Below are 15983 nucleotides of genomic sequence, written 5' to 3'. Positions count from 1 at the left end.
TGTATTTGGTGGAGGTGTGTAACCAGGAGGCAAACACATGTAAATCTCCTCTTCAAGATCTCCATGTAAGAAAGCATTCGAAACATCCATTTGTGTGAGGCTCCAACCCTGTTTAGCAGCGAGACCAAGTATAAACTTCACACTAGTCAATTTAGCCACAAGAGAAAAAGTGTCCAAGTAATCAACACCCTCTTGTTGAGTGAATCCCTGTGCCACCAAGCGAGCTTTATATCGCTCCACTGTGCCATCAGAGTTGTATATGATGGTAAAGATCCATTTGCAACCGACAACATTCTTACCCGCAGGTAGTGTTTCAACCTCAAAAGTCTTGTTCAGTTCAAGAGCATGTAACTCGTCATTAGCTGCATTAGTCCATTTCTCTGATTTCATAGCCTCAGCAAACGACTTTGGTTCCGTTTCAAGACTATAAGAGAAGATATAGGATTGAAATTCGGAGAAAATTTATCATAAGAGATAGGCAGAAGTAATAGGAAATGGAGTAGTAATTTTAGTAGTAGGTGGTAGAGTAGAAGTGAAAGGAACTAAATAACAGTGATACTCAGACATATAACTAGGAGGCTTAGTATTTCGTTTCGGCCTAGTAACAGTTAGAGAATCACTCACAGTGTTATTCTCAGCTACTGTATCGATGGTGCTAGAATTCAAAAGCCTATCAGATGTATTAGATGTTGATGCAGATGAATGATCAATCAAAGAAGTTTCAAAATCACTAGCAGATTCAGAATCAACAAAATGTAAAGGTGGAGGTAGAGGTAAAATTTGATTTGGAAACATATCAACAGAGGAGGAAAGAAGATCACTAGTTTTAAAAGGAAATTGGTTTTCTTGGAAAACAACATTTCTGGAAATGGAAATTGAATTAGACTCTAAATCAAGAACTTTATACCCTTTAAAACCAGCAGGATAACCAAGAAACACACAAGGTTTAGCTCTAGGAGAAAACTTATGTCTATCTTTTGAGAAAGTAGAAGCATAAATAAACAACCAAATGACTTTAAAAGACTGTAATCTGGTAATTTCTTAAGCAGAAGCTCAAAAGGAGATTTATTTTCTAGTAAAGGTGATGGTATCCTATTTATTAAGAACACATCTGTTAAAACACAATCACTCCAATGTTGTAAAGGGACGTTAGATTGAAAAAGTAAAGACCGAGCTACATTAAGTAAATGTTGATGTTTTCGTTCAACGACTGAGTTTTGTTGTGGTGTGTAAGCACATGAAAAATAATGCACCATTCCATTTTCTTTAACAATGTCATTGAAAGCTAACTCAGGCGCATTGTTAGAATGAATAGCTTTAATCTTTGATTCATATTAAGTAGAAACGAGTTTTAGAAAAGCTGGAAAAATAATAGAAACTTCACTTTTATTTCTGAGCATATAAACCCAAGTAACTCTAGTACCATCATCAACCAATGTTAAAAAATATCTAAAACCCTCAACAGACTCAACACTAAAAGGACCCCAAATGTCAAGATGAACAAGATCAAATGGTTTAGCTGCTAGGTTATTATGAGACACATACGCTCATCTCTTTTGTTTTGCTAAAGGACAGATTTTACATTGCATGACATCTAAAGATTTATGTTTCAAAGAAGGAATATGAATAACAAGTTTATGTAAAGCAGAAAGTGACGGATGTCCTAAACGTTGGTGCCAAAGAACTTCATCTTCCAAGACAGAACCAGAAAAAGAACAAACCACAGGAGTAGATGGTGAGAGGGATACTGGCTCTGTTTCCAGAATGTATAAGTTGTTAAACAATTTACCCCTCCCAATCATCAAGCCCTGAGAAAGTTCCTGAATGAAACAACATGAAGGAAAGAAATGAGCAGAACACAACAATGTTTGTACTAAACAACTTACACTAATCAAATTGAACTTAAAATCAGGAACATGTAAAACATTGTGCAATATCAGTTTCGATGTGATGCAGATTGTACCTATATGAGTTATAGCAACCCTAGCACCATTCGGTAAAGTAACCGTAGTATTAGACACAAGAGTTAACTCACTAAACATTGCTAGATCAGAACAAACATGACTAGAGGCCCCACTATCTATTATCCAAGCATCATGAGGAAGAATTTTCTGAAGTGAAGAAATAGTATGTTCTCGAAAAATTAGAGTATTATCTCTATATTTAAGACTAGTAGAAGGAAATGAAACGGTACCAGAAGATGAATTCTGAGTCATTAGACCAAAGTTTGAAATAGTTGCAGCCGCAGTATGAGGCATACTAGACGTAGTCGCATTCTCTGAAAGTTGTGCTTGACTCTGAAGTTGAGATATAAGTTGTTGCATTTGTTGTGGTGTCAAGTCTTGTATCTTCAGATTAGTACCATCACTCACACCATAAGACATCCCTTGTGGAGGTGGATAAGCTGCATTAGCAGTAGCATCATTGGTAGGTAGACCATAGTCCAAATATCCAGTATTCTCAGAATAGACATTGGCAATAGCATTAGCCTTCTGCATTGCATCATAGGGAGCCATTGGCATTCTAGACTGAGTTTACATCATTCAAGGCTGAAATTGAGAGACTGGCATACACGGTTGAAACTGGTTCTGACCATTCCCTTTGTAGTTGTAACCCATATAATTGGTTTTATATCCTGGAGGAAAACCATGTAGTTTGAAACACTTATGTACGGTATGTCCTGTCTTTCCACAATGTGTGCAAACCGGCTTCTGATAAGACTTGATCGTATTGTAAGCTGCGACATACGCACTCTCCATATCTCCATCAGATTGTGAACCAGTTTGAAAGGCCACAATATCAACTCGAGTAAGAGGCTTAACATGATTCTGTCTTTCATCTTGAGTAACCATGTTAAAAACTTCCTCAATCGTAGGTATAGGCCTCAACATCAAGATGTGACGCCTGGTTTGATCATAGCTCTCATTCAAACCCATAAGAAACTTCATCACTTTACTTCGCTGTTGTAATCTCTCCCATTTCACTGCAGCATCACATTGACATCTCCCACAAGTACAAACTAGTAGATCAATATAATTCTTGTGTTCCTCCCACAAGGTGAGCAAATCAGTATAGTAAGTGGAGACATCATTCGAACCTTGTTCAATCTTGCTAAGCTTCTATTCAATAGCAAATACTCGTGGTGTATCATCTTGCTTGAAACGAGAGACCAAATTATTCCAAATATCTTCAGCAGTAGATATAAAAAGCAAACTCTGACCTATCTTCTTATCAACTGAATTCATCAACCAAGTAGATACTAAATCATTGCATCCAGTCCAAGCCTCATAATCTCTATGATTTTCCGGAGGTCTAGTGATAGTACCGTTAATAAATCCCAACTTGTTCCTGATATTGAGACCCATCCACATCGAACGTCGCCAAGAGTGAAAATCTGAAGCCGTAGATAAACGATTCGAGACAAGAACCAAGCCGGCATGATCAGTACTTTGCAAAGAATATGGATTAGCATATTGATCTGTTACACAGCGTGATTGCTCAGTTGTATGCGGCGGTGGTGGTGGTCGATTAGTTGGAGCAAGCGGCAGAGGAACTGAAGAACTCATTATAAGAGATGAGTAAAAAAATTTCAAAAGAAAAGTAAAATCGGAATCGAGATTGTAACAAGATCCGTTCACCTAAAGCTCAATCAAAGAGAAATTAAAAGAACCTGGATCAATAACAAGATCCGAAGGTACAAATCACAAATCGTGATAACAAGGAACTGAAGAAAACGAGAAATCGATGGAAGTGGAAGACTCATCTCCGATCAATGGATGCAGAAGCAAAAAAAAAAAATTTTAAAGAAGAGCTCTGATACTATATTAAACTCCGATTAACCGGAAAAGATGAAGAACGACCGGAGAAGAGTAAAGGTGGGAAACACCGTTTTATTAATCTGATCAAAAGTTTGTTACAAGATCTTAATCCAATTAGTGTTTATCCTTGAGCTTATATATGCAACACTAACTAGAATATAATCTCGGTTTACTAAGATAACCGGACCAAATTATAAACCATCTATCCTAATACTAGGAAAAAATTGATTTGATTCGTATATTTTGATTAAGATATATCAAATTTATATATAAACCAGATACACAAATTAACTCTCGACCTTTTTGGACCAATTCCTTGTTCAATCTCTATATATTCAGGAATCATTGTGCACGTTGAAGACTATGGAGGATGATCACATTCAGTCATTCTTATTTTGATTGTTCGTGTGTTATTATGATTTAGTTAAAACTCTCGATCCACTTTTTGTCTACTGTACTCACGTGTGGGATTTATTAGACTATGTGCATCGGTTCAGTTTTTCAACACTTTTTTTTATTTTTTAAGACCCTCTTTAGTGGTGGTTGCTTCTCCAAATTCCTTTAATAAAAAAGTACAAAAAGAAAAAAAGGAAAGAACGTTGCTGAAGTTATCCAGAGTAGCAACGCTTTTCTTATATTTTAAACACTTGTCAGTTTTTAATTATTTAATATTAAAATATTAATTTTTTTTTTGTTGAGCAACGGTGAATCCGTTCTCTGCTAATGATGCTCTAACACTCCATATTATATTTTTTCTCCATATTTTTATTTTCATGATTCAACTTTTTTCATCTACATAGTTTTGTTTAATAAAATTCAACATCTTACTCTACTATAATATATTTTCATATTTTTATTTTGTTTATAATTTATGATTACATATTTAATAACAATTATCTATTAAAAATAAATTAATATAATTTAAAATTAAATAATTTTTATAAAAATTCATTTACTATTTTAATTTATAATTGAGATTAATTTTATTTTTGTAAGTAAAATGAAGAAGTTTAAACATACACAAAAAATTGGTCTTAGGAAAATAGAAAATTCTAATGAAACTTGATGTTTTTCATATGTCCAAATAAAACAAGACTAGCTCCTATTTATACATTTTTTTAAATGATGAATTTTGGTATACTTTTTATTTTATAAAAATATATAAATTAATATAAAATAATTGAGCTAAAATAATTAGGATGAAATAAAAGTTCACAAAACAATGTGTGAACAATAGTGGTGATCTAACACTTCTACGTATACAAACACTTCAATTTATTACTCTTTAAGATTTATAGCTAAAGTTTACAACAACTACACCAGGTTCAAGTTAGCATTTAAATATAAACACCAATGTATAAGATGTATTGAAAAACAATAGTATACTAATAGCTAGCACACAAAAATCCAATGTCAATTATTATAGTTTACAGAAGAATAGAACTATTTAGTTCTGCAAAAATAGATATTGTTGCTGCTAATGATCCGAATAGTTAAGACTTACAAAGAAGAAATTGATTTTGTTTTTGAAAAGTTTATCACTGCCTAATTAAATTATTTTTCTTAAGTTTATCAATGCCAAATTTTGGTAATACCCATTCACCATCTTCTTCTCTCATACTTTGTCATGTGTTAATGTAGATTCCGTTTTCTCCAGATTCAACCAGTTGAATCTATTTAATTCAGTTTAATACATGTATGATTTTTTAAAAATTCAACAGATCCAAATTAAACAGTTGAAAAAATTATTCAACCGCCCACTACAAGAATATTGAGTTTTAATAGCACTATAATATAGCGTTTGTGGTGATAATGCTATAGTTATAATACCGGTTTATTTTAGATAGCGTTTGTATAGGTATAAACGCTATGATATATAGTTATTTTAGTTTCTCGTGTCTTTTAGTTTGGGTGGGTTATTTTTGATAGCAATACATAATTGTAAACGTTATGATAGTGTTAGTCCCGCGACACTCAGAAAAATTTAGGTTCCAAAACTTTTTTCCCGACAACAATTTTGCCTCCAAGACAAAAAAAAAAAAAAATCCCCAAATACCCAGAACCCTAAACTTTCATTTGTTCTTCCTCTCTCACACAAATCGACAATCTTTGCCGAAACCCACTCTCTTCCACACAAATCTCATCCAAAATATCTAATCCCAGATCTAAAATTTCATGTTCTTTGTAATCTCATATCCGAAAATCTCACTCTTTCGAGCCAAAACACTGTAATCCAGCTTCCTTTTTTCGCTAGATTGTTGTTGGTTCTTCCCGTAAAGGTACTATGGTTTTTCTGAGTTGAGTCGATTTATTCTTTTTGTTTTCTGTTGTAGTTCGATTTAAGCAAAAAGAGAAGACAATCTAGCAGGTATCTCACTCAAACTTGATTTCTATCAGATCTTGTTCCTTGTTGTTGTTGTTGTTGTTGTTGTTGTTGTTTTGGCTTAACGTGAGTGACTCTGATAATTACTTGTAAACCGAAAAGTCAGTCACTCTGCATCCCTCTAAGTCTCAGTCCCTGTCAGGCGCAATTCCTGGCTTAACGTGAGTGACTCTGATAATTATTTGGGTTTGATCCGTTTCGGTTGTTTTGCTTTGTTGCAGGAATATTTCAATTTCAGTAGAGTGTAATTGAAATAATTACTGGTAGTTAAATCTATTTTTGATTGGGTTTTCGATTGATGTGTTATGAGTTGAATAGATTTTTTTGTTGTGTAGTTTATCTTTGACGTCATCGTGATTCCGGAGCTGAATGGACGAGCCTAGGAAAAAACTCTATTCTCATCACCGTAGGATTTCTTGACATTGACGAGCTTTCTTGTTGTATAGTCCATATATTAACATTATCTGTTGGTCTCTCAGTCTCTCTTTCTCCAAGCTTGGAATCTTATATGTTGATTAGTCTCTTTGCTGAATCTTATTTCTGCAAGTTGCAGACTGCAACCTTTGATATTTTGTTTATGTTTAGCTTCGATGGGTCCTTTTGTTGATGAGTCTATGTTCATTTGATTTCCTCTCTTTAATATTAATTCGTCTTTTTGTGCATTCCTCCGATTCGCAGAAAGATGATGGATATTATGGTTAAGGAAGCTTCCTCATGTGACCTTAAGGATCTTGTTGCTAAGTTCATTCTTGCTCGAAGCTATTGGCAGGGAGATTGAGAAGGCAACTCAGAGCATCCACCCTCTTCATAACGTTTTCATCCGTAAAGTCTAGATTCTCAAAGCACCCAACTTCGACCTTGGCAATCTTTATGGATATGATATGAGTTAAGAAGATAAACACTAACAGCAAAAAGGGCAAGCCACAACAGATGAAATGAAGTTTGAAATTGGATTCATATGTATTTGTTTCTTTCTAAATTTTGACTATTTACACTATTATTTTTTTTTACATTTGGTTTGTGCCTTGTGGTTTAGAATACATAATTGAAAATATAATTTTCTAGTTTTATTAACAATAAAATAATAAATATTTAATTTAAGGAATATAAATTCACACTTGTAAAAAAATTTTCTGCTAATTCTCATTAAAGTTAAAAGGAAAATAAAAAGAAAAAAATTAATGAGTTTTTTGGTTTAGAGTTTACGGCATAGAGTTTTGGTTTTGATTTCAAATAAACTTTGGTAATTTTATTGTTAATAAATTTTTGTCGATTACTAAATAATTAGTTTAGGGAATATAAATTCACAATTGTAAATTATTTTGTTGCTGATTCTCAATGAAGAAAAATAAAATAGAACAAGTAAATGAGTTTAGGGTATATAGGGTTTGGAGTTTAGGGTATATAAGATACATGAGTATCTTGCATATAAATTTAGTGTTACTAACAATATAAATAAATAAATATATATTTATGGTTTAATGAGTGTTTTATTTTTAAGTATTAAAGTTTCAAAAAAAGAAAAATAATCATTTTCTAAATCCTAAACCCTAAACCCTAAATTTCTAACCCAAAATGTAATTATCTTGCAAATCGAGTTAATTATAAAATGATTTGAAAATAGTTTTAGGAAATATAATTTGTCTTAGATTAACCTACCACATATAAAAAATTAATGTACTAAATAAACGAAAAAAAATAACAAAAATGCTAAACATTCAAGATACAAATAAAAAGCTGGCTTTTGATTGGCTAATGTGTAAATGTGAGGATCACAGATTTGTTTAATATTAACCGTTGATAAGATTAGATCCAACGGACCCAAGTTCAATGTTTATTTTTATTTTTCTTTCTCTTCTCTTTTACTCGCCTCTGCCGTCTTCTCATCTCCATCTTCCTCTGATTCTCCCTCACGCAATGTGTAGCTTCATCTTCCTCCTCGTCTTTACCCTTTAATTTTTCTCTTCTCTTTGTCTCTTTCCTTCTCTTTCTTACCGCCGCTGCTTCTCTTTGTCTCTTTCCTTCTCTTTCTTACCGCCGCTGCTTCTAGATCTGGTAAAGAAAGATTTGTCTTATCTGCAATTTAGTTTTAACACATAAAAATCCAAAGTTGTATTCATGATATTTGGCTACTTGTGCTTTGACTTTCCGATTATTGTTTGCTCATGGTTCTGATGTGTCTTACGGTGGAGTAATCTCTTTCTTCCATGTGAATCTAGCTTAGATTTTAGTGAACTGTATGTATGTGTTAAGTTAATACGGTTGTGTTCGTTGCAGATCCACTAAAACCATTTGCAGAAGATTTGATTCTTGTTATTTCGAGTAAGATTCAATCAGTTGACTAATTTTCTTTTTTAAGCAGAATATGTGAATCGATTTTTAATTTAAATGGGACTGTATCTGTGGTTCAATGTAATTGATTGTACATTGGCTAAGACTCTAATTTCTCTTGGTGGTTGATTATGCAGCGAAAACTAGTTTTTACAAGAGACTGGGAAGATCAGGTGATTCATGAACTATGAAGTATGAACATCAAAGAGTGTGCAAAGGAGTCGAGATATGACAACATAAACTCAAAACAATCTTCGGAAGCAGCTCGAGAAACTGAACGCTCAAATCATTTTTTTTGCTCATCTCCATCGTTTTTAATTTCTTTCACGTCTTTAGACTCGATTGTATTAGTTAATTTCGACGTATATACAAAATTCGTTGTAATTGTAATTTTTTTTATAATTAATAGTATTCATTATTTTTGTTATTTGTTTCCTTGTAAATTTAAATTGTGCTTTTTAGAATATAAAATTAGGTATTGGAATAAAATGAAAAAATAATGCATAATACAAATGAAACAATTACATTTATATAAATGCTATAATAATATAAAAAATAAGATTTCAAAAACCCTGTTAATAATATTATTAATAACAAAATAAATACGTTATTATAGAATATTTAATTACAGATGAATAAATTCTATTGTATATGATAATATAATAGCAGATAATAAAAACGCTATCTAAAGTGTCTAACCTATAATGACGGACGCAGATATAGCGTTGTGGTATGGATAGATAGCATTACTCAGACGTTATTAAAACTCAATTTTCTTGTAGTGGCCTCATTGTACATAATCTTATGTCAAAGAGAACCACACCAATTAAAGTACAATACACATTTCCACCATTCCCACCATTCCCACCATTCTTTGTTTCTCCATTTGTTCCCACGTAAATGCTTCCTTTCTTTCTTTCTTTTTTTTCGTTGAAGCCCATGAAGACGCATTTTTACACAAAACTTTCATGTTTTTGCATAGACATAAATCCGACTTTACATTTTTATTAACAACATGCATTACGTATTACCAATGTTAATGAGAATATATATATATATATATAACATATTATTAATTAACACAAATACTTCATATTGATATTAAAAAAGGAATTTATTTTATTTAATCACAAACTACAAACTTAAGTGTTTTATTAAATTAGGAAAAAACTAAATAAGTAGAAAATACATATTTTAGTATATATAAACAAATTAGGTCATTTTAAAAGTATAATAAGAAATATCTCATTTCAAAATTATAATTTAATTAAGAAATATGAATTTAAGTATATTACAGATTGATGAAACGACAAGTGGACGATATTTATCCTATAACTATATTAGTGATAAATATTCAGTTGATAGAAAAAAAAATTATTTGTTTTTTTTTCCAAAAGAATAGAAAATAAGATAATCCATAATAAACAAGATTGAACAAGCTACAAGTCTTTTAACAAGGAAAAGACACAGAAAAAAAAAACAAGAGAAAATGCTTTGCATAAAAAAAGAAACAAGAGAATATATGATGATTTGACGTTGTCGTTATTTTCCAGGATGTGGACAAAAGAAACAAGACTTTTTCGCCTTTTAGGTCTCCGGAATCAAAAGCCAAGACAGTTTCCGAGAAATTTTTTGCGGTTGTCTTGTTTGAGAGTCTTATGATAAGACATGAAAAATCAATATTTTCACCAATGTCTTTGTGCAACATTGAAATCAAAAGTTAGGCATGACTATTTTATGTGTTCTTTTTGTCTAACCTCACATTTTTAACGACATGTCTATAAACTGAGATATTATTTTGTGTAACCTATCTACATCACCGATACGGCTGCCATCCAGCCAGCCGATCATATTGTTGATTATCGTTCGTCTAAGTTATTTTTTGATTTAGATATCAGAATTGAAGTTCATGCATGTTATTTGAATTTCGTGTTCGCTCATATTGAAATAAGCACGATTTATTTGTTCGTAAAATACATACGGTGAAAAAATTCAGTTTAACATAGGCTTTTTTCCCATCTAGATTCAAGTACAGTACTTAGTTTTATATTGACGCCTTTTGTTAGTTATTAAACTTACACGTTGAGTAAAGGACTTGCCTAAAAGATAAATATAATAAAGTTATTTAGTACACATTCATAAAACATTAATTAAAATCGATAGACACAATTAGGTGGACACGAATTAGTTTATACTTATAGTACTAATGAGCTGTTTGACCGCTTGGAACAATTAGTCATATGTTCACTACTCTTGCATATAAATGTTTGAACACTTTACCACTTTTACTGACATGTACATGAATATTTGAAATTTTTTGAAGACATATATTGAACGTATTCATGTTGAAACTGAATTTCAACCCAGTTTCTTAGTCTTTTGTTCACTCTTGGATTACTGTTAAAGAGGACCACACCAACATCTATCTATCTCACACTTAAACTTGAGTGCCTTTTAGCACGCATTTCTAATGGTTCTCTTCCACCAAATTAAATATCCTTCATTGAGGAAAAATAATATATATATATATATATATATATATATATATATATCCTTCATTATGTGAATCGAGAAGCTTTATGTTTCTTACGGGGAGGGATGCACATTGGTGAAAGAGTATATTGCTCAAAATTTTGCCTTGTAATTTTGTTCACTGTCGACGTCGGTCAAAAAGGGTTAAATCCACATTAATAATAACAGACCAACCCATGGGCATTATTACAATAATAAAAAGTAGCGGTGTTGTTAAATATTTCTTGAAATTTTTGTATTGAAAATTGTAATGGTTTGTTTTTTGGGATAGTTGTCGTCTCTTCGACTATATCTGGCAGTAGATGGATCTACGCCAAGAAAAAACAGTCAGTGTCATAGGAAACACCACGAATGCTTTCCAACGATCTTTCAACGTTTGAAGTAAAAAAACACTTGGGTAAAGGTTAAAAACTGTAGTATATGTTTATGTTTAATGTATTTAAGAGTGATTATATTGATCTCTCTAGAAATGTTTACTTGTGTGAACCTAATGGACCAATTAGCCTAACGTTTACTATTCGTGCATATAAATGTTTTTACACTTGCACTTTTGATATTGGCAGCCTTCCTTTTTTTCTTTCCTCTTCCTGTCAACACCATTTTGTTGTTCTCTTCATTGATCAGTACTGTTAAGTGATCACGTGGTAACTGAACTTAATTAAAACTTTCCACCCGATTTAAATCACTCTTGGATAACTATTATAAGAGGACCACACTAACATCTATCTCACCCTTCTTTGTTTCTTTGCTTTTGGTTCCTACTCCTTACAACATTTTGTTTTGTTCGCGAAAACCTCGTGGCACAATTGACTGACTTTTTTTTTTTTTTTGTCTCGAATAAGTTTTCTCTGTTCATTCCTGTCAAATATGAAATATCTTCGGCATTATAAATAACAATATATTTTTCAATAGCCTCTATATTATACTAGGACTCAGACATGAAGATGTATTGAATGGCTGAAGTAGTGTTTGTGTGATTCAAGGCGTGATACAAGATTGTTGGTATTTTATGTGTGTGAGAAGTTTCTAGAAGGTTTGAGAAGGAATTATTGAAGAACGGTTTGAGGATGAATTGAATAGGAAAACTACTATTTTTTTGGTTGATTAAATTGAAGTTTTACAAGGAAAAGGAAAATAGCAAAAAGGAAAAAGTATTTTTATGAGATTTGGAAATCTTCTCCTATTGTGATTAGGAATTCTTGATGGGTATATAAGGAGGTGTTATGCACGTCCTAGAGAAGCAAGAGAGCTGATGCATAAAGGTTAGAACCCTAGAGAGCTTTCTGCTGGTGTGCGGCTTAGTTTTGCGGTTTGGTGCTTGTGATCAAGCTTCTTTGTTCGTCGGTGTGACGTGTGTGTGAATTCAAGAGAGTTGAAGATCTGAAGTCTAGGCTCAGGGGAGTTTAGCCCAAGGTTAGGTTATCTTGGTTTGAATCTAGGCTTGGTGTTAGTCTAGTTAAGGGTAGAAAATTATCCTTAAGATTTCATGTTATAGAACAGAGCGGTGTATTAAGAGGGTTGTGCTTAATTTACACGTTTGCGTATAGGTTGTATTTGCTTTCTTGTTCTAGTGGAATCGAAATCTGGACGTGGTCCCGGAGAGTAGGGAAAACCGAACCTCGTTAACAAAGTTCTTGTGTTCTTTATTTTCTGCACTTTATTATTGCCTCATCCGCATTTACAAGTGGTATCAGAGTGGGTTCTTGATAGAGATTCAGTCTAGTTTCGGGTAGATCAAGGGTGAGGGTAATTCAGGAAGTTAGGAAGAGCTTTGAATCAGTTGTGATGACTTCTTACAGAGAAGGCACGTCTATGACAAGACCACCGTTGCTTGATTTATCAAATTATGGATATTGGAAGATTCGTATGCAAGCGTTTAGTAGTAACCTTGATAAAGATTGCTGGAATTCGATTGAGCTTGGTTGGGAGCCCCCTAAATTCGTGGATGATAAAGGAGTTAAGTGTCTTAAGCCAAGAGATAAGTGGACTACTGCAGAGAAAAAGTTATCAAGTTGTAATTCTACAGCCAAGACGGCAATTTACAGTTGTATTGATTCAAGCCACTTCAAGTTGATTTCTCAATGTGTATCAGCTCAAAAAGCATGGAAGTCATTGGAGAATATGTTTGAGGGTACTTCAAGTGTTAAGAGAACAAAGCTGGATATGTTGGCATCACAATTTGAGAATCTAAGGATGGAAGAAAAAAAACTGTGGCTGAGTTCAGTGCTAAGTTATGTGATATTTCTAATGAGGCTTTTGCTCTTGGAAAGCAGTCCAAAGACAAAAAGCTTGTGAAGAAGTTGAAGCGGTCATTGCCTGCAAAATTTGAGTCAAAAATTTCTGCAGTTGAAGAAGCTCACAATTTAGATGAGATGGCTTTTGATGAGTTTGTTGGCATTCTTAAAGCTTTTGAATTAAGCAAAGCATATGAAGCTGAAGGAGTAAAGAAGAAAGATGATGAAGTTAAGGAATCAATAAAGAAGGAAGTTGACATTGGAGTTGCTCTTAAGGTATCATCTTGTGAAGATTCAATGGCTATGTTATCAAGACAATTTGCTAAATTTCTGAAGCGTAAGGGCGAAGAGAAGAAAAGTAGAATGGGTGAAGAGATGAAGACTTCATCAAAGAATGTTCAATGTTTTGAATGCAAAGGATATGGTCATGTACGGTCTGATTGTGCCAATCTACAAAAGCATAAGAAGAAGGCTATGAATGTTGTTACTAGTGATTCTGAAACTGATTCAGATGAAGAAGAAGATATGAAGAATTTTGTGGCGTTTACAACTTTTGAAGATAGTTCTAAATCAGCGTCTGCAACAGTGTCTGCAACTGCTTCTGAATCTGCAGCAAAACCTTTAACTGCAACAGAGCATGAGTCTGAGAATGATAGTGATTCAGAGGATATGAGCTATGAAGAACTTGGTAAGAGTTATGAGAAGTTGTATGCACATTGGCTTAAGGTAGTTGATGAAAATTCAGTTTTGATTAAGGAGAAGCTCCAGTTAGAGGCCAAAGTCATTGAAGCAGAGAAACATGCAACAGAGAAGGGAGAAGAAGCATTACAAGCTAAAGTGCAACTTGAAGAAACTCAAAATAATTTGAGGATGCTTAATAATGGTACAAAGAAGTTAGATCATATTCTGAGTATTGGCAAGACAGATAAGTGTGGCCTTGGATATGAAGGAAAAGTTTCAAAATCGGATCCGGTGTTTGTTTCAAGTGGAAAAATCACGTCGGCTTCAAAGCGTACTTCAGAGTCTGCTATAGAGGTTGCTTCAGTTTTTGTGAAAGAGCAGAATGCACCTAGACAAGTATTTTGACCTGTTTGTCATCATTGTGGTGTTGTTGGGCATATTAGGCCAAGATGTTTCAGATTGTTGAGAGAGAGGAGCCGCATGGAGAATGCTTTTGATGTAAGGTTTTGTGGTCCTACATGTTATCATTGTGGAGTTCAAGGACATAGTAAGAGGAATTGTTTCAAATTCATTCGAGAGTTTAATCATGGAGGTCTAAGACGCAATAAGATTTGGGTTAGAAAAGATGAGTTCTATGGAGGTGGTGTACTAGGCTATCAACCGCGTATTGCAAAGCGGGGAGAATTTTCCAGTTAGTTTTGACCATGTTGTGACTCATTTAGGGGGAGAATGAAGATGTGTCTGGTGATGTTGTTTAGGTGTTTGAACTGATGAGTTCACAAGCATAGTCAAAAAGGGGGAGAATGAAGATGTATTGAATGGCTGAAGTAGTGTCTGTGTGATTCAAGACGTGATACAAGATTGTTGGTGTTTTATGTGTGTGAGAAGTTTCTAGAAGGTTTGAGAAGGAATTATTGAAGGACGGTTTGAGGATGAATTGAATAGGAAAACTACTATTTCTTTGGTTGATTAAATTGAAGTTTTACAAGGAAAAAAAAATAGCAAAAAGGAAAAGGTATTTTTCTTATGAGATTTGGAAATATTCTCCTATTGTGATTAGGAAGTCTTGATGGGTATATAAGGAGGTGTTAGGCACGTCCTAGAGAAGCAAGAGAGCTGATGCATAAAGGTTAGAACCCTAGAGAGCTTTCTGTTGGTATGCGGCTTAGTTTCGCGGTTTGGTGCTTGTGATCAAGCTTCTTTGTTCGTCGGTGTGACGTGTGTGTGAATTCAAGAGAGTTGAAGATCTGAAGTCTAGGCTCAGGGGAGTTTAGCCCAAGGTTAGGTTATCTTGGTTTGAATCTAGGCTTGGTGTTAGTCTAGTTAAGGGTAGAGAATTATCCTTAATATTTCATGTTATAGAATGGAGCGGTGAATTAAGAGGGTTGTGCTTAATTTACGCGTTTGCGAATAGGTTGTATTTGCTTTCTTGTTCTAGTGGAATCGAAATCTGGACGTGGTCCCGGGGAGTAGGAAAAACCGAACCTCGTTAACAAAGTTCTTGTGTTCTTTACTTTCTGCNATTAGGAAGTCTTGATGGGTATATAAGGAGGTGTTAGGCACGTCCTAGAGAAGCAAGAGAGCTGATGCATAAAGGTTAGAACCCTAGAGAGCTTTCTGTTGGTATGCGGCTTAGTTTCGCGGTTTGGTGCTTGTGATCAAGCTTCTTTGTTCGTCGGTGTGACGTGTGTGTGAATTCAAGAGAGTTGAAGATCTGAAGTCTAGGCTCAGGGGAGTTTAGCCCAAGGTTAGGTTATCTTGGTTTGAATCTAGGCTTGGTGTTAGTCTAGTTAAGGGTAGAGAATTATCCTTAATATTTCATGTTATAGAATGGAGCGGTGAATTAAGAGGGTTGTGCTTAATTTACGCGTTTGCGAATAGGTTGTATTTGCTTTCTTGTTCTAGTGGAATCGAAATCTTGACGTGGTCCCGGGGAGTAGGAAAAAACCGAACCTCGTTAACAAAGTTCTTGTGTTCTTTACTTTCTGCACTTTATTATTACCT

The 15983-nt window shown here is 33.8% G+C and overlaps 2 long non-coding RNA genes across 4 annotated transcripts; both read left to right on the top strand.

Moving 5' to 3' along the window:
- LOC104710901 lies at positions 5724 to 7271 on the top strand. Of its 3 annotated transcripts, none has more exons than XR_755141.1 (3): positions 5724 to 6362; positions 6537 to 6607; positions 6880 to 7271. It is a non-coding gene; the product is annotated as an uncharacterized LOC104710901 (long non-coding RNA). The 3 variants fall into 3 exon arrangements; XR_755140.1 differs by having other exon boundaries at positions 5724 to 6464; XR_755139.2 differs by having other exon boundaries at positions 5725 to 6607.
- Positions 8065 to 8959, top strand: LOC104710900. Its single transcript, XR_755138.2, has 3 exons — positions 8065 to 8256; positions 8479 to 8523; positions 8670 to 8959. It is a non-coding gene; the product is annotated as an uncharacterized LOC104710900 (long non-coding RNA).

This window comes from Camelina sativa, chromosome 9, assembly GCF_000633955.1.
Source record: "Camelina sativa cultivar DH55 chromosome 9, Cs, whole genome shotgun sequence".
Taxonomy (NCBI): domain Eukaryota; kingdom Viridiplantae; phylum Streptophyta; class Magnoliopsida; order Brassicales; family Brassicaceae; genus Camelina; species Camelina sativa.
This window is presented reverse-complemented; position numbering and strand designations above follow the sequence as displayed.